This window comes from Camelus ferus, chromosome 14, assembly GCF_009834535.1.
Source record: "Camelus ferus isolate YT-003-E chromosome 14, BCGSAC_Cfer_1.0, whole genome shotgun sequence".
Classification (NCBI taxonomy): Eukaryota; Metazoa; Chordata; class Mammalia; order Artiodactyla; family Camelidae; genus Camelus; species Camelus ferus.
This window is the reverse complement of record NC_045709.1, coordinates 9430132-9450120: the sequence shown is the minus strand read 5'-3', so window position 1 is coordinate 9450120 and position 19989 is coordinate 9430132. Positions and strand designations below refer to the sequence as shown.

Here is a 19989-nt window from a genome sequence, read left to right as displayed (position 1 = left end):
ATATGATGGATTTTTATCCCACTCCTACACCAAATCCACAGAAAATGTTAAATTAAAAAAAAGGTGAAGTCATGCTGAAAACAGAAAGGAATTCTCTATAAACTGAGTCTGTGGGACCTCTTTGAGGAAAGGAAACACGAAGTTGCAGAGATAATGCCAACCACAAACGCATCAGGGCAAAAGAGCAAATCCTCTCAGAGGAGATGAGTACACAACCAAGACTGACCAAACATCTGAAGAAAGCTACACCACGAAGGAGACTTAACAAGCCCGCCAAACTGATGGACTTACATTCAAAAGGAGAATTAAAGAGCATCCTGAAAATAAGTTTAAAACAAATATTATTGTATTTACTATCCTCATAGGGCTAAAGAAGGAAACCTCATCCATGAATTAACATACCATTTTGAAAAATAACCAATTGGATATCTTGGATATAAAAACAGTTGTTGCATAAAGTCAGTAGATAGTCATAATGACAGCATAGACTCAGATGAAGAGCCAGTTAGAAGATGGAAGACTGAGTTGAGCAATGCACTCAGAACACAGAGCAAAGAAGTAACAAGAGGAGGGATAACTTGAATAAAGAAAAGGCAGTAATGACCAAAAATTTCTCCGAACTGGAAAACACATTAGCCCATTAAGGGTCCATTGAACACCGAGCAGGATAAAATTCTTAATACATATCACTAGACAAACTGGATAAACATCAGAATATCAAGAACAAAGACAAAGCATAAGAAGCTTACAGAAAATCTAGATTATCTAAAAGGAATGTGTATCAGATTGGTAATTAGACTTCTCATCAGAAACACCATATGCAAAATGTTAAGGGAAAAATAGGTCTGAACCCAGAATACTATTTCAGCCAAGTTGTCTTTCAATAGTGAGGGTTAAAAACATAGGCTTTTACAGACATTCAAACAACCACTCAGAAACTCTGAAAGAAATAAAGAAGTACTTCATGAGTAAAAATTAAGCTAGAAGGAAGTACTGAGGTACAAGAAGCAACAGTGAGCAAATGAGTAAAACACACTAATGCTAGATAAATACAGATTAAAAATGGATTTTAATAAATGAAACAAAAATGCTAGAAGATACAACCATAGGAAATTACGTTCTTTTTTGGGGAGAAGGGATAGAAGAGGATTATCGCACAATCAGAGAAAGCAAAGTAGAAGAACCCTAAGTTCTTTGTAGGGAGGATATCAATACTAACTAAATGTACACTTCGCTAAGAAAATATAAATTTAAGAACTGTGTTAAAAATGTAAAAGTAATCTATGAAAAAGAAAACAGGTAGAACAAAGAAAAAAGATAAATGGAAAATAATATATAAAAGATACAAAGAGAAGCATGGTAAATAAAAGGATGAGAAAAAGGGCAATTATGTTAATAACCACAAAAAAGGTGAATGTGTTAATCTTACTTATTAAAGGACAGACTCTCAGACTAAATTGCGAGCAAAACCTAGCTATGGTATTTTTAAATAAGAGATCCCCTTAAATCACATAAAATGTCATCAAAGGTTGAAATGAAGGAATGTGAAAAAAAGACATACTGGCAAATACAAGAAGAAACATTCACATCAAACAAAATAGAAGTTAATATGAAAACTAGTAAAAGAGACAAAAAAAATTTTATACTGACAACAGAACAATTCACCATGACTATCTAATTGAAATTATTGACTAAATACCAAATGGGCTTAAGAAGTGAAAAACCCAATTGGAGGGATAAGTTCAAAAAAGAAATTAAAACAACACTTAAAGATCTTATCAGAGCTGCATGCCACACATTCCCATATCTCATTCCCAGTATACCAGGTCCAGAAAGTTTTATAGATGAATTCTACAAAACTTTCAAGGAACAGATAATTTCTATAGTATACAAACTGTTCCAGAGCAGAAAAAATATGGGAAGCCACCCAATATTTTTTTGAGATTCGTGTAACCTTGATACATAAGAGAAGAAACTCAAGGTCAAAAGCACTTCTTGGTACAGGAGCAAAAATAGTAAGTAAAAATATGCAGCAGTAGAGTAAAAGTATTGTTACCAAAGTGTAGTTTATCCCAAGAATACACCAAAAGTTTAACATGAGAAAGTTTATCAATGTAAATTTTTACATTAACAGATAAATAGAGGAAAACTCTATTGGAGTTACAAGAGGAAGTAATCTTAAATACAGAAAAACAAAACAAAAAAATTCAATGAAAGTCAACAACTATTCTGAGGAGGGGCAGGGGAAGAGGAAGAACTCTTGCAAACTAGGAATAAAAGAGGACTTCTTTAACCTGATAAAGACTATACAACAAAACTAAGAAGCAAACATCATACTCAACAATGAAACAATAGAAGCATTTTCATTAAAGCCAGGCACTGGATGAGGACACTTGCCACCACTGCTCTTATCTGATATTTTACTGGAAGTCTTAGAAAAATACAGTAAAGTAAAAAGAGATATAAAGACTGTACAGGGTAAATCTATCTGTAGAATAAATAAGCAAAAACTAACAAACTTCAAGTTTTAACTTAAAGTTAAAAGCCAAGCAAAGAGTTAGGAGAAAATGTCTGTAATGGATTTGAATAACTAACAAAAAAGGGACATAGCCACAGACACTGAAGAAATTTTTAAAAATTATACAGGACACACAATATCCAGAACACATAAAGAACTCCTTAAATCATTAAGTAAAAGTTGATTAGATAGAAAAATGGGTAATTTTAAAAAGAAATTATAGAAATATATATATATATATATATATATACAGTAAGGTCAATACGCATAATTAGATACTGCAATCTTAACTAGTACTCAGAGAATTAATAAAAAAATCTTTAAATGAGTATAATTTTCACCCATCAGAAGGGCATAAAGTAGGATGATGGTATCTGGTGTTGGTTTAGATTGTAGGCAAACTGAACTTTCATAGACTACTTTGTAGGATGTGTAAATTAGTAGAAGTATTTTGGAGGCAAATTTGGCAAGACCTATTGAAATTTAAAATGTTCGTAACTTAAAACTAAGCAATTCCACTTTCAGGTGTATATCCTTGAGAAATAACACATGTACACAAGAAAACTACAGGGATTTCCCTGCAGCATTGTTCATAAGGTGAAAAACTGGGAACAACCTAATGCCTACCAAGAGGACAATGGTAAATAAAATGTGCTACACAATACATATCAAATAAAACATAATTTAATATAAAAACTGATAAAAGACACAAAGGTAAATATTTTACATTAACAAAACAATTCAGTAATACACTGGAACACTGTTCAGCAAATGAGCTGCATAATAGTGAGCTATACAATAACAACACGTTTACACTGTAAAACACTGTCAAGTAAATAAAGCTACAGAATTATATAGTATGATACCATTTCCATGTTAAGAATTACAAATGCTTATATGCACCTACAGAGAATATGTAAGTGTGAAAAAGGACTTGAAGGCTCTACACCAGGAGAGAGGGGGTACTCAGGATTGTGAATTGTGCTTTTAATCTTAATTTCGGTTCTAATTCTATAAAAGGAGACTGTAAAAATGTACTAATTTAAAAATTAAGCATATAGTTTTCAAAAAGGGACTGTCCATTTTAAAGGCTTCTGGAGCATACTGCCGAACTGCTTTTGGGAAATTTTCTACCAATTTATTCTGCCACCTATGGTATGGCATATAAGCACACTCAGTAACAGCATCTTTTTAAAGAAAGCTCTCACCAATGTTGTTCATACCTTCTGAAAATTCAAAAGTAACTGAATTTACAAAATTAAAACATGTTTACTGAAGAGTTTGCAAAATATAGTAAAGCACAGAGAAGAAAATTTAAATCACTCATAATCTCACCATCCAGAGACAACCAGTGTTATTTTAGAGTGTAACAGGATCTTTAAATTTGCTCATATTTTTTCCCTTTCCCGCTTTTTCATTTTGGCAGAAAAATAATCAGTCGGTTTCGCTCCAATTTACGCGTTCCTTTTCGCATTTGCATATATGCTGTTATGACCATTTCCTCTCCGTTCCGTATGTTTTAATTGTGATGACAGTAATGAACATTTACTGGGTATAAACCATGTGTCAGGCACGCTTCTAAAGACCTCATGTGTTTTTATTAATCTCCGTAACAGTCATGTGGGATAAATTAGCATGTCTTTCTCACGAGAAAGCTAAAGCAAGTCACACTGTAAGTGGCAGAGAAAAACTAAGGAACCAAGCAGCCTGGTTTCAGAGCCCTTTTTTTGGATTATTCCAATCGACTGCCTCGTTCATTAATACATACAGAACTCATTGCATGTTTCCACTTGCTGAAGAGCACAATTACATACTGTCCCTTATTTTAATTACCTATTGGGGATAATTACTTATTGGGTTGTGGTTAGAGTCAGGAGATCTTAGGATCTAATCTCAACTCCACGGTCTGGGGTAAATGATTTTACTTATTTAGGGTTTATGTCGTCTTACCTGTGAAATGGGTCAGTGATTAAACCGTCAAGTTCTGCTTCTGGATTTTGGACTGCAGTCCATTTCCCGCAGCCCCTTTTACAGCCTCAGGTTCCCAGCTGCTTAGGAATCACCTTATATGAAGGTATGCACGGGGTGACAAGACACTGAAATCGGGGTTGAGAGCTCAGAGCACCCGCGGTCCCTTCTCCAGCGCGGGACTGCACATGGGTGAAAGGACGAGGCTGCAAGGACTGGGATCCACGCGGCCGAGAGCTCCGCCAAGTTCCCGGGTGCTGGGCGGAAAGAACCGTCGGAAGGGCCACCCACGGCCGTGCCTCGGTTACACTGGCTCGACTGCGCTTTCCACGCCGCCCACCAGACCTGAGTGCTGCCCTCCGCTCGCTCCGGTGGCGAGGCTGGGTTCCCTCGCGGGTCGAGCTCCTCTCCCACTCCGCGCCGCGGAGACCCTACGGCCCGGTGCCCCTTGGCCGGGAAGTACCACACCGGTTACTAGACCTCACCTCAGCAACAACTGTCCCGCCTCGCCTCACCCGGGGAGGGAGGACCGCGGGATCTCTAACATCCAGGCCTACCAAAGACGAACCCTAAGTGGGAGGAGTCGGACACCGACTGGCGGGGAAGCAATTGGTTGCTCACTCCACGGGGGTCCACGCCTCAAAGGTTCCGCGCGCGTACAGTCCTCAACGCGGCGGCGCTACAGCGCGCCGCCTCCCGATTGGCTGTTGGAGCTCTCGGGTTGTCTCGCGCTCTCTGGATGGACCAATGGGAATATCCACAGTCCAGAGGCCGGCATCGCTGGAGTGGTAGCGCATTTGTTTCCTTCGGTAGGTGTTTGGCTGCCATCTTGTGTGTGGCTGGGACTGGGCTTCTTGGAGATTGATAGCTTACTTAGCGGCTCAAGACGTGGAGGTGTCCTGAGGGAGCAGTGGAGGGGAGGGGCTGAGGGAACAGAACTGGCCCCTCGTTACCTGCCTGAAAGGGAAAGGTTTCCCTGGTCCTAGTCTCAGCCCTGGTTAGGGAGGGCGATGAATGGTGGCGGTGATGGGGATCGCAGGCTTTGGTTTGTTTGTTGTCGTAGGGGCCTGGTGGGGACTCTGATGCCTTATCACTAATTCTTTGGGTTCAAGGGAGCTATTCCAATAATCTTTGTCTCGGAAAGATTCTGACCATCAACCCCCTTTACTGACAAAGGAGGTTGACTGATGGATGGAGTGCCTGATTCAAAAAGGAGCAACCTGGTAGTGGAGGGGGAGAGAGGGAGACGCCTTCTGGACTATCCAGAGGTTCGAAAAATACATCTTCATTTTCTGTCATTTGAGAGGGAGTGACTGCTGAAGTGTTTGCTCTACTCGGTAGTTAACCTCTGACTAAGGCCGTCCTGTGAGTGTCAGGTTCTGCGTTTGGGCAGTTTTATTCGTTAGTATACAGCCAGCATTCCTGCAGTGGGGTTTTTTTTTTTTAAGCTAGAAAGTCGTGGTCTTTGCAGAAACAGTGGAAGTGAAGGAAGAATTTTGTCCAGTGTTGGTTTTCCTGGTTACAGTCTGCTGAAGATTTAGGAATCTCTTGGCATGCTTGGTAGCTTCGTCATGGGTAGGGAGAGGCTTTTGTAAGAGAAAGCATCTTAACTTATGAGCCCTTTTTGGGGTAGGAGGAAGGAGACCGGAATTACCTCCTTTTCCTCCTCATTATTTTGAAAAATGCAAAGTAGAAGGCACAGATTGTCATTCATTTGAGGGGAGATTTTATCGAATCCGAAAACCTAACCGATAATAGACTAATATTTTGTGATTAATTTTAGCAGTTTGGCACTCGTGAGAAGAAAGCAAAGATACTTATTGCCTTGAGTTTAGTTTTCAGTTATCCAAGGTTAAGTGGTAACCGAACCAAGTTAACAGTATCGTGTATTTTGTGGCAGGAATACCAAAGAAAACAACAGTAAAATAATTCACTAATTTAAAATTAATTTTCTTTTTAAATTTTACTTTTTAATCCATAAGTCTTAAAAACTTAAGTTGCAGGAGTTCAAGTATCAATAATTTCATGTCGAGTTGATGGCTAAGGTACTACCTAAGGAATTTTGGTGTCTGCAGAGAGTTTTGGAACCAATCCTGGGCAGATTTCAACAGTACAGTCTATCCAAGTTAAGATAGCTGGCTAACAAACACCAAGTACACAAAGTAGCTGCTCAGTAAATGTTTGCAAAAACGTGTATAACTTTCACATCTAATAGTGCCTGGCATATATTCAAAAGTGTAATTGTCAAATGAATAAATTAAAAAATGAAATAATTGGAAGGTAGGGATATACATTTTTTTGGTCTATCTTATAATTTTTTAACCTGCTTTCTGGAAAACTTGAGTTGCAGTTTGAAATAAATTTATTTGTTGCTTCCAACTTATATATATGAGTAATACTAAGGATAGGTTCATAATCCTTTTTTGTGAGGTCTGTTTGAGATGTTAGTATAGAGAAATTTAGATAATGAGAATGAGCCCTCAAGTAATAATGCCCTATTTGCCATTTTTTTTTTGAAAGCATACAGGCTCAGTAAATGAATACCAAATTTATCAGTGCTTTCAATCTCTTCTGCTGAAGAAAATTTATTGCTTTTCAATTTCCACAAGACAAAGTCAAAATATTGCAACTTTACATTTACTATATTGCATGAATATGTTCTGTAGATAAGTATTATTTTAATATAATAAATTAGGTATCTTCAAATTTTTCTTAAAGAATACAATTCTCTAGATTTCATAATAAATAATCTGAAGATCCTTAGGACATTTTTAAAAATATCACTTTTGTGTGAACTATGTCAAGTGATTTAAGTAAAAGTGATTTAAATTAGGTTGATACGTTAGAGAATTTTAAAATTGCAGTCTCATACAAATTTAGTTTTCCCATTGTCAAGTGATGCACACCATTTAATTATAAAAGAAAAAATTTGATGACACCTTTTAAATGAATATGTTTTGTGACAGAATGTAGATTATAATCTATTTATCTAATACAGCATGAAAAAAAATTAAAAACTGCTCTCAGAACCTGTTTGGAATTCTTGCATTTGGTACTTTAGAAATCTAAATGATTTTATGAGTGAAGGTTTTAGAGTGATTATAAGCACTTTTAAAAATTGTTATTAAAGTATAGTTGATTTACAATATTACATTAGCTTCAGGTATATACCATAGTAATTCAATATTTTTATAGATTACACTTAATACAAAGTTATTATAAAATACTGACTATATTTGTTACTGAACTGAACTTGGGTTCGCTCACCTGCCATGCAGCAAAGCCAGTTTATTGACACTGGGTTATGGTGAAGGAAAGTACATCGTTTATTGCAGAGCCCCACAAGGAGTATGGGCAGCTCAAGCTCAGAAGATCTGAACTCAGTGGTTTTCTCGGGCTCAGTTTTAAAGGCAACATTTGGGAATGGAGGTTGCAGGATTCATGACTTGCTTCTGATTGGTTGGTGGTGAGGTAACAGGATGATGTTTCAGGAATCTTAATCATCAACCTTCTGGTTCCAACCAGTCTGGGGAACTCAGGGAAAGCCTAGTAGACTAAAGCCTTTATCTACAAATGGGAAATGAGGGACACAGAAGGACTTTTGTACCCAGGAGGGCCCTGCAGGGTCCTGCTTGGTTTCAGTCCCCTTTTTTCTTTGATACTCCTCAATCTTGAGGGAAACAGGTGTGGGATAAGAAAGGGAATAGGTTTTAGATACAGAAGTTAATCATAAACTTGGCAGAGGAACTTGGTTTTAGGGGGACTCAGTTTCATATTCCCTGTGGTGTACTTTACTAACTTTTATTTTATACCTAGTAGTTTGTACCTCTTTTTAAAAAATTGGAATAGTTAACAATGTGTCAATTTCTGGTGTATAGCATAAAGTTTCAGTCATACACATACATATATTCATTTTCATATTCTTTTTCATTATAGGTTACTATGAGATATTGAATATAGTTCCCTATGCTATACAGAAGACAGTTGTTTTTTTATGTCTATTTTATATATAGTAGTTAGTATTGCAAATCTTGAACTCCCAATTTATCCCTTTTCACCCCCTCCCCCCATAACCATAAGTTTACTTGTTTACTATGTCTTGGAGTCTGTTTCTGTTTTGTAGATAAGTCCATTTGCGTCTTTTTTTTTTTTTTTTTAAAGATTCCACATATGAGTGATATATGGTATTTTTCTTTCTCTTTCTGGCTTGATTCACTTAGAATGATGATCTCCAGGTCCATCCATGTTGCCGCAAATGGCATTATTTTATTCTTTTTTATGACTGAGTAGTATTCCATTGTATAACTATACCACAGCTTCTTTATTCAATCATAATAGAGAGTCCAGAAATAAACCTACAGGCTTATGGTCAATTAACCTTCCACAAAGGAGGCAAGAATATACAATGGGGAAAAGACAGCCTCTTCAGCAAGTAGCATTGGGAAAACTCGACAGCTGCATGTAAATCAATGAAGTTAGAACACTCCCTCACACTGTACACAAAAATAAATTCAAAATGGCTTAAAGACTTAAATTATCAGACAAGGCACTATAAACCTCATAGAAGAAAACAGGCAAACATTTTCTGACATAAATCTTAGCAGTTCTCCTAGGCCAGTCTACCCAGTTTGTACCTCTTAATCCCCTTCCTCTCTGGGTAACCACTAGTTTGTTCTTTGTATCTGTGAATCTGTTTCTGCTTTGTTACATTTGTTCATTCATTTTATTTGTAAGTTCTACATATACGTGAAAATATAAACACTTCTTTATTAAAGAAAACATTAAAATGTGATAGATTTTCCCCTCAGTAACTTAAAAACCAAATTGCATATAATAATCATTCCTCTTTTTAAATTTATTTTTGAAGTACTAGGAATACCTTGCTGGGCTTTGTAAATGATTTTGACCTTATCAATGTCACTTTGGGAGAACATTTTGAGATTTTCAGAAGTATTTCTATATTCCTCATTAATTTGGTGCACTTCACCATTACTTTTCTGATCTTTAAATAATCACGTCCATTAAGGAAATAAATTGAGCAGTGTGACTAAAAGATGATATAAAATTATATAAAGATCAAAATGACTACTGCAGTTTGTGGTGTCCAGCTAATCAATGCAATTGATTGATTGCCTGAATCATGAGAATGTCCATTAACTCCTGAAAGTGCTTGTGAGGTAAACATATGGGACATTCATCTTATTTCACTTAAAGGAGGAAACGTTTAAATTATTATATATTTGGGTTTTTTCTTTAAGATAGGGGAATTGAAACACTAAAATTTTGCTTTTACAATGACTTCTCCCTTTGAAATCTCATTTGTTTCTGCTGTTTAAACTATCTTTATGTGCAAATGAACCCTAATTCTAGGTCAAGTTCTGCTCTTTTAAGCATTTAATACACATTTCTCACAGCCTTTTGTACAGTTAGATCTACTCAATTTATATACTACTCTCCCTCTTTCTTGTTTCCTACCTGGATTAATGGGATAAGCATCTTCTGAGTGGCTCAGATTTAAAACTTCAAATTCTTACCTTTCTCTTTTGTCCAGTTGTATAATCTGTAGCTTCAACCTCCAAAATGGCTTTCCTCCTCATTTTCTACTCTCATTGCCACTGCCCTAATTTAGGCCTGCCTTTTCTTTTTCTTAACCACACTTTATATGCTGCTGTATTACTGACAAATCTTGTACTCCTTAACTTGAAATTTGTATTAGTTAAGACATAGGTTTGGCTACTGTGACACAGAAACTGAAAAACATAGTTGTGGCCTAAAAAAATAAGATAAAAAATTTCTTTCTTTCCTATATGGAAGTATGAGCTGGCCAAGTAGCTCTGCTAGAAAACGTTGTCAGGGGACCAAGCTCCTTCTGATCTGTTGCTCTGTGATCCTCATGCAGCTCCATCCTGTGGACCAAGGTGGCTGTGTTACTTCCTGCCATTATAAGCCACAGGCTTCAGTCAAAGGCTAAAATGGAAGGGGGAGAGGGGATAAAATATTTGCAGGTGGTAGTAAGAGTAGGATTTTATTCTCAACCTTAAGTTTTAAAAGTTATTTCTATATTGTAACAAAAATTTTTAAAGTAACAATTTCATTTCTGTTATGATTTCAAGAGCTTTTGATGATTCTGTTGGGTTCCTACAGTTATATTTTGGAGGGTAAGGTGGGTAGCTTGTGACCCTCAAATATTATCCCTGTGGCTCATCACTTGCTGACCTAGGGACTGCTTTGTACTTTCCTTCTCTCTGTGTAAAAATGGTTTCCACTGCCCCAAATTTCTTTTGAAAGTAATCTATGCCTAGCTCAACTTTCTCCCTCTTGAAGGATAAACATGGTTCATTCAATCACAATCTCGTCTAACCAGCCTATATTCAAATTCTTCATTTCTACATATTTGCTTATAAGAAACAAAATACTCCCTGGAAAGCAAGACTCCTTCCTGAGTCAGGAACGCATGTTTGTATGCAGTTGATATTGGATAAATGTTTCTTTATTTGAAGTATATTTCATATTGCAAATAGAAGGAAGAATTGAGTGGGGAGGTCAGAGGTAGGCCTGCCTTGATTTACGGGGAAAGTGTGATCTATACATTTGGGGAGTGTATTCATCTTTTACAAATCAACAAATAAAAACATCGGTACCCTGAAAAAATGAACAAAGCACATGAACTCATAAGAACAAGCACAAAGGGCTTCCATGAAAAGTATTTAACCTGTAGATAAAGAAATATTTAAAGAAATTTGTCAGAATGCATCAAGAAACAAAAATACGTATACTCTTTGACCCTTTCTAGGAAGCTTCTGTGGAAGTGGAGATAGAGTAAAAGCTTTATTGTAATTTTATACTTGTGAAAAATTGGAAATAAAAAATATTATCCAATGGTAAAAGAATGGCTTTATAAATTATGGCACACCCACCATGATAAACTATATTTCAACTTTTTAAAAAGATTATTTTTAACATTTTCAAAGGGTGTTTAGTGATACAGTCTATTTAATGACAAGAAAATGGTCACAATTTTGTGTTTCATGAGGAAAGTATAAAATAGTTTTTGAGGAAATGCAGTGAGATACCACTATATGACCTCTTAGAATGGCAAGAAAGAAAAAAAAAGAAGAAGAAAAGAGAAATACACAAGTGCTGGCAAGGATGCAAAGTAACAGGACTCAAATCTTGCTGGTGGGAATGCAAATCCTGTAGACATTTGGAAGACAGTTCGACAGTTTCTTGTAAAATCAGAGATGCCTTATCTTCTGACCAAGCAGTCTCACTCCTAGATTGAAATTTAGCAGCAAGATAGGAGCACTCCATTAGCTTCTCTTTCTTGTCAGCATTTGTGGCATTATGAATTTTTTAAAAATGTAGCCATTATAAAGAGATATTAAGCAGCATCTCAGTATGCTTTTAATTTGTATTTCCCCAATGACTATTGTATGCTTTTCTCATGAAAAGTGAAATGAAAACCTGTGATCTTCTCTCTGCAAATATTTATAGCAGTTGTATTTATAATCACCAAAAACTGGAAACAACCCAGGTATCTCTCAACTAGGGAATGGATTTTTAAAAACTGAAGTATGTCCATACAGTGTAACACAGGAAAACTTCTTCTTAGTCTAGGATAACATATAGATATATTAGGAAAGGGACTATGATATAACTACATAGTAAGTTATCATAAGAAAAAAACAAAAATGAGCCATAAAAGATTGCATCATATAATGAAGACACACCAGAAAAAATGTGGCCAAAAAGCAGATGAAAATGGTAATTAAATATTTCAAAACAAGCAAAGAGAAATTAAGGAAAAGATGAAACCTTTAAAAGAACCCCACAAATCAGAAATAAAAGGAGCTCAGAAATGAGATGACTAGGCTAGAGAAAGATGTGAAATGAGAGCTTGCAGAACTCCAGAAAGAATAAGAAAAAAATATTTTAAAGTGATGATTAAATTAGAAAACAAGAGTGAATATATAGAATATAGAGAGAATAGAATGAAAACTGGGACAGTTATAAAAATCTGTTACATATTAGACCACAAAAAAAATGCCTCAGTTGTAAAAAAAAAAAATAAAAAGTCAAACAAAATTTTGACCATACGCAACAAAACTAGAAAATAATTCAAAAATAAAAAAATAAAACCTGGCTCGAGGTTTCCTCAAGGATTCTGTAGGATGATGGCAATGGTCTAAATCCAAATCTCTCTATATATTCCTTTAAAAAAAAAACCATGCAGATCTATAAGGATCGCAAATTAAATCACCACCATGCTTGCCTAACTAACACAATTACAAATTATGGGGATGTAGGGGAATAAACACTGAAATGCAGCAGAGCCAGCTCTGGGACCCATGCTGAAGTGACAAGTGAGGTTGAGGTTTTAGAGCAGAGGAGAGGGAAGCAGTTTCCTGAGGTCAATAGAATGCAGGTAAAATTAACATCAGGAAGAGAACCCCACCCAAAGGAGGGAAATCCTAAGAAATTTGAGACTCCTTAGATGAAAGGAAGGGACTTGAAAGTGCATGGGACCAATGAGGCAGCCTCAGAAAGGTACTGCTCTGGGAAGAGGATGACTTGGAAGGGTCACCATTTTCCTGGAGGCTTGGTGATAAAGAAAAAAAGGGATAGTAGAAATTAAGGATCTTGGTGAAATGGAGTAGAAGACAGATGAACCTCTTTTTCCCCCCAAAAAGGAGTCATTGATTTTTTAAAAAATTCTGTACCTTATTAAGCCAACAGAAGGTGCTATTGAACTAAAAAAGTCCATTATTTCTTCCAAATCCCTCACTTCTATCTACGTACTGTTGTTACGTGGTTTAGGAAAATTAAAACACATCAAAATGAACAGAAACAACATCCATATAAATTACTATAAGTAGAAAACATATAATGAGATTCAAAATATTTCAGCGGATGAATAGTCTCCCCCACAGCTTATCCAACTACAGAGCTGAAGAAAACTATCTGAATTAAATAATAAACATACTCCTTCCTGAATGAAATACCCTTAAATGAGCATTTACAGAGGTAGTCCTCAAGTTCAGAACCCCAAAACAAATGGAGAAAAAAGGAAAGCTAGGAAAAGTGAATTTACTGAACTCAGGAAATAGAATAAACAAAAAGAAAAATCGTCTCTTAAAATAAAGCTAAAGTCCAAGGTACCTAAAGGAGAATAGATTTGACTGAATATAAGGGGCATTGAGGAAATACACGAAAACAACCAAAAGAATGAAAATTATATAAAAAGAGACTGAGAGAAAGGGATTAATATAGATGATATGTAAAAATTAGAGTTTCTAAGAAGAAAAAAATAATAGAGGTAATATTTAAACTTAAATCAGTGAAAACATTCTGCAAGTAGCAGAAAACTTAAATCTACGTATTGAAAAGATTCATTGTATGCTGGGAAAATTAATCCAGAGTAGTCAACACTAAGTCACATCCTAATAAAACTATTGGACTTTCAAGATAATGAAAAGTATCTCTGGGCTTCCAGGCAGAAAGATAAAGTTAGTAACAAACTTCTCAATGGTAGCCTACAAAGCAAAATAGCCATGGAACAAGTTTAAAGTCTATGAAATTGTATGCCAAGGATTTTATAACTATGACTCAGTCTCAGAAGAAAATAAAAACCATGATAAATTCCATTATATTAAAAAGATTTACGTGATGAAAAATGCCATGAGCAAAGTCAAAAGACAAGTGGGAAGAAATATTTGAACTTATATCACAAAGACCTAATCTCCTTAATGAAAATAAACTCCTAAAAAATCAAGGCAAATTACCATCAACCTGATAGAAAAATGGGCCAAAGACATGAAAACAGATTTCATGGAGAAAGAAATACAGATGACAAAACGTAGAAAAGATGTTCAACTTGAATCATACAAAGAGAAATACAAATGAAAGCTATTCTAAAAATTACAGCTACACTAAAGCCTTTCTCACCAAAATGCAAAGTTCTTCAGTATACTCTACGGACTGTGGGGAAGCCAGCACTGATTTCCCTACTGCTGGTCGGGATGGATACGAAAGCATGAAGTGTAGGAGGGAATTTGGTAGTATCTGGCAAAATCACACATGTATGTATCCTTCGACCCACACTCTGACTTCTAGGGATCTGTTCTAAAGACATGCGAGCATAAAATGTAAACTGGCATTTGTATAAGATTAGTCACAATAGCATTACTTGTATTAGCGAAAGATTGGAAACAACCAAAATGCCCATTAACTGATTGAAGTACATGCAACAATGGAACAATCTCCAGGTAGATGGTGTCCCTTCCAAGTCACTCTTTCCCCCCAGAAGTCATAAAGAGAATGTAGAAAGTCTCCAGGTACCAGTATAGGGTAATCTACAGAATATATTATGAAGTGGAAAAAAACAAAGGCACAGGAGAGTATATAGAGTATATGTGCAGAAGGAAGGAATGGGAAAGGTGCCAATGGTGAAGGAAGGATTTCTCTAATTATAACTTGTTTATGTAGTTTCAATCTTAGAATCATGTATGTTTACATATTCAAAAGTAAAATTAAATAAAAAAGTAGAAACATCTAAGACGGAATTTAAATACATTTATATAACTATATAATATTTTGTTGACATAAACCCCACAGGAAAAGGGACAACTTTAGTGACTGTAGAACATAGATTTTGGACAGTACAGTTGGCCCTCTGTATCTGCAGTTTTTGTATCTGCAGATTCAACCAACCACAGGTTAAGAATATTAGGGAAAAACAATTCCAGAAAGTTCCAAAAAGCGGAACTTGAATTTGCCACATGCCAGCAACTATTTACGTGGCATATACATTGTATTAGGTATTATAAGTAATTGAGAGATGATTTAAAGTATATGGGAGGATGTGCATAGGATATATGCAGTCACTATGCCACTTTATTTTTTTTTCTTATTTTTCCTTTTTTATTTTCTGCTATGCCACTTTATATACGGGACTTGAGCATCTGTGGGTTTTGGTGTAGGGGAAGAGGAGCTGGAACCAATCCCCCATGGATACTGAGGAATGACTGTACTGTCTTAGTGGAGTGTATTCAGTAGTATAATTGTTGTATTGCTATTTTTGAAGTATTTTATGTATATTGTTGGGTAAAATAATCGTTGCAAAGTGTTGATAATTGTTGAACACAACCCCAAAAGTTTATCAAGGCTATGACTTAGAAAATTTAGTCTGGAAAGTCCTTTGACAGATTGTGCAAAGTGGAAATGAAATACAAAACTACACAGAAGGACAGCTAATACAATATAGAGTGCAGGTTACGTGACAGGCTTCATGCTGTGTAACTTGGCTCTTGCAGCTGCCCGTTGACACTAGTGAAATTATTTTCCCAAGAGAATCAGAGATGTTGAGATTTAAACCCAGATCTATGTGATTCCAAACTCTGTGTTTTTTTTACTATGTTATTACAGGATATACATTATTGAGAAGAAAGAACATCAAGAGCTAACTGTTCTGTTTAAACCTGTAGTGGCTGCTCAGAAAATAAATTTTAAAAGATGCAGACCCCAAGTCAGTGGTTTATACATTCTTCATGTAAGAGCATTGTACTAAAGGAAAGAAGTGTAAGTTTTCTCTTATTTCTAGTGGGAAAATGTACACATACACACATGTACATACACATGTCCTTATGCTGATGTTGGAGATAAAAAAATTTTTTGAAGTTGCCATTGATGACTGAAAACAGTAAAAGATGTGAACTATAACTGGCAAAGCAGTAAAGAAAACTACATAATAGGCCTGGGTTTTTTTCATGATGCTGTTAAAAGTAGAAAACCTTTCAAAGCTTCCCTTTCAGAGCTCTTCTAAGTTTTGTGTAACTTTTTTGTACACATTGGCCTTTAAGATACTAGTTTATATAAGGTACGTTTCCTCTTGTGGAAGGTGAGGGCTGATGGAGATTTCAGTTATGCTAAAGCTCCCTTCCCCCAAACCACCCCTTCGCATTTCTGCTGGTTTCCCCTAATGTTAAAATATTTTTATTTGGTTCAATACTACTTTTTTAAAAGTCTGCCACTTGAAGTAATTGGGGTAGGGGGATTTTCCTATTTTAATTTGATATATTTGTGTATGCTGGAAATTTAATTTACAGTTCTATATACCTGATAATAATAAGAAAATAAGTTGAAATTTGTATAAATTAAAATAATATTTTTTAAAATATTAATTTTTAAGCTTTTCTTTTTATCAGAAGCTGTGTTGATCAGTGACTTTGGTGAAGGCTGAGAGTGTCGAAGCAAGTTTGCAGGTGATAAACAACTTCTAAGGTAAGCTAATACAATAATTCAGTCAAGATTATAAGTGCCCTTGACAGACTTGTAGGCTACAGTAACACACTAAAATAAAATTTATCAGGAATAATTATAATATCCTGATTTAAATTTTACAAGACAATTTTAGAAGTATTAAACAGACTTCTATTTCTGGCAAGATGGTAGGCAAGAGATCCACCAAATATATAAAATACTGGATCCAATATTTTTTTAAAAACTTAAAAATGAATGAATGAACCTATAAGAAAATAAAGGAAACTTTCTGGGGCTAGAAACCAAGGAAGTAAATTCTGTGAGGTAAAGAAGTGCTGAAGTCTCTGAATACTTGGGGGGCTTCCATGGGTTTCTGTTGGCAAAGAAACTTGTGCATGGAGAAGAATGGGGACTGGGGAAAATTCCTTGCATTCTGCAAAGTGTAGAGGGCTGGTCAGAGACCATCCTGGAGAGCGCACAGCTCTGGGTAGAGTTAAAATCTCCCTGAATTATTCCTGGTCACCAGCTCACATTCATTTGGATCTGAGGCCTTATTTTATACTATTTTCATGGTCCCTAAACTTTGCAAATGGGGAGTTTTTTTTTGGTGGTGTTGCCATTTTTTTTAAACTTTTTTTATTGAGTTATAGTCATTTTACAATGTTGTGTCAAATTCCAGTGTAGAGCACAATTTTTCAGTTATACATGAACATACATGCATTCATTGTTACATCTTTTGCTGTGAGCCACCACAAGATCCTGTATATATTTCCCTGTGCTACACAGTACAATCTTGTTTATCTATTCTACATTTTGAAATCCCAGTCTGTCCCTTCCCACCCCCTATCCCCCTGGCAACCACAAGTTTGTATTCTATGTCTATGAGACAGTTTCTGTTTTGTTGTTTTTTTTTGTTTTGTTTTTTTTTTTTTTTTTAGATTCCACATATGAGTTATCTTATATGGTATTTTTCTTTCTCTTTCTGGCTTACTTCACTTAGAATGACATTCTCCAGGAACATCCATGTTGCTGCAAATGGCATTATTTTGTCGGTTTTTATGGCTAAATAGTATTCCACAAATGGAGAGTTTTAATTTAAAACAGACTTGGGTCTGTAATGCTCTTCAGTACCTGCCAGAAGCAATCACAGATCCTCCATGAGGGAGTTATCAACCCAGTTATCAAATAATCATAGTTGAAATTCTTAAAATAAACTCATACACATTTTTTTAAAGTCACAAAATATAACAGGGGGAAAAATCAAAACATTATGAGCAAGAGTCAGCAAAAACCACAACTGAAACAGATCTACAGAGATTCCAGCTACTAGAAATATCCATCATAAGATAAAAATTTAATATATTTAATAAAAAAGAGGGATTCTAAAACATAAGTAAAGACTATAGAAGTGACCAGGCATATTAAAATTACCAATCAGAATATCAGAAATGAAAAATCCTGTAATGGAATTTAAAAATTAAATGGTATGTAAAGCCAGCATATAAGGCACAGAGCTGATTATGAGGAAAGTCAGTACTGAAGTGGACGACCTGAGAGTAAGCCTGAGATGAGCTTCACTAGAGACAAAGCGTTATCCCCTTCGAAGGGGCAGGAACAAAAAACAACTAATTTTGTTTTTAATGAATTCCCCAACTCATCACTTAAAAGTCTGCACTTCCTCTTTGTCTTTCCTTTTGATGCAATACAAAGAATATAGTAGCAGAACAGGAAAGTGATTCATAATTTTTAAAAATCAGTCGGAGATATTTTCACAAGTGTTTGCTGAGGATAAAGCAGTGAACAAAACACACACGTTCCCTTCCTTCACATTAGCTTACAGTCTAGTGTCACTCAAGTTGTCAGCTACGAAGTATAGATCAGGACGACAGCAGACTTACTCCTTTGCGCTCATAACTTTCCTCAACGTGGGATTTTAATGGAAACTCAGGAGTCTGCAGACTTCACCATGTTCACATGATACAACAGTGTAGTGTGTGTAACTTATATGTATGTATCAGAGCCTACATTTTAAAAATGCCTATTTATAGAGAAACATAGCTGTTGCTTTAAAAAACTTTTTTTTTTCACTTAAAAATGTTATGGTAGAAAACTTGATTTATTTTCTTTTTAAACTGTCTCTGTGTCTCATTGTTCTCTTCACTCTTTACTGTTGACTTCTTTTCTCATTAGGATCTTTGAGTTTTACCTCTCCACAGGCTTCCTCCTCTGACAGCAGATGTGTGGACCTAAACAACAAACATCCCTCCCTGCCCACCACTCTATCTCAGAAACCTTTTCCTATATATTTCTGTTTTATCCATGATTTTCTTTTCTCCCTTTTTCCTCGCTCTCTTTCTTTCCCGTTTCCTAACGTTTCCCCCTTCTCCTTTCATTCCAGTCTTCAAGTTTTTCCTAGAACACTTTCCCTTGCTGGGAGTATCTTCCCCTTTCCTATCCCACTATCCAAATCCTAGTACTTTTTCGAAGTGCATCTAAATTCTTCCATTAATTCTTTACCATTTCTTTCCTCACTAGGTAATCTCTATACTATCCCTTATAATACTTGGTCTCTTTATTTTTCCTTCCTTTAAAATTTTCTTCAATCTTTAAACTATGATGTAATTGTTTCATATACATAACTAAGTTTTCTCCCCCAAAGTTGTAAGCTCCTTGAAGGTAAGTCCCTTGTTGCAGACTTCTTTTTAATTCCTTAGAGAACCTAATACTACAGTAAGCTTGTAGAAACACTGATAAGAAGTTGCCTCATGTAACTGAGTGATAGTGGAGAATTAGGCTATAATGGGTAGTTAACTTGAAAATCAGTTGTATGGGTAAATCTTCAGAATCATTGGTAACATTGCATTGAAAACAGTGACAACTTTTGCATATGGTTACCAGCTACAAAAGGCCAAAATCTTCATTTAAAGTGAAACAGAGTTTATTACTATTAAATGATTACTTTATAGCTTCTTTCAAAGGAGAACTGGCATCATGATTTTCAATTCTAATTTATGCTTATATTGTCAGTGAATAAGTTAAAAATAGATTATAAAATGGTGGGGAGTTGGGGTGAAGTAGCCACTCCCTAAATGTCTACATACAGAGAGGTAGTTGACCAAACTGGTACACCAATATTAAGGTTTAATAGCAGCTCTTTAAAAAGAATAAAGTCAATCTATCAAATCTGGCATGTCAAGAAATCCAGTATCTACTATTAAGAAACACAGATAACTTACACAGCAGTG

General features: G+C 35.6%; 2 protein-coding genes across 4 annotated transcripts in view; one reads left to right on the top strand and one right to left on the bottom strand.

The window, feature by feature from the left end:
* Window positions 1-5118, bottom strand: part of LOC102514903 (SET domain bifurcated histone lysine methyltransferase 2) — a 74977-nt gene extending 69859 nt beyond the window's left edge. Inside the window, exon 1 of one of the 2 annotated variants that reach the window (XM_006184125.3) lies at window positions 4469-5118. The gene's annotated coding sequence lies outside the window, so the exon portion shown is untranslated. The remainder of the gene's footprint in view (window positions 1-4468) is intronic. The other variant, XM_032496173.1, reaches the window with a different exon arrangement.
* Window positions 5119-5167: 49 nt separating this feature from the next.
* Window positions 5168-19989, top strand: part of CAB39L (calcium binding protein 39 like) — an 86800-nt gene continuing 71978 nt past the window's right edge. Inside the window, exons 1-3 of one of the 2 annotated variants that reach the window (XM_014558739.2) lie at window positions 5168-5295; window positions 15911-16063; window positions 16690-16765. The gene's annotated coding sequence lies outside the window, so the exon portion shown is untranslated. The remainder of the gene's footprint in view (window positions 5296-15910; window positions 16064-16689; window positions 16766-19989) is intronic. The other variant, XM_032496177.1, reaches the window with a different exon arrangement.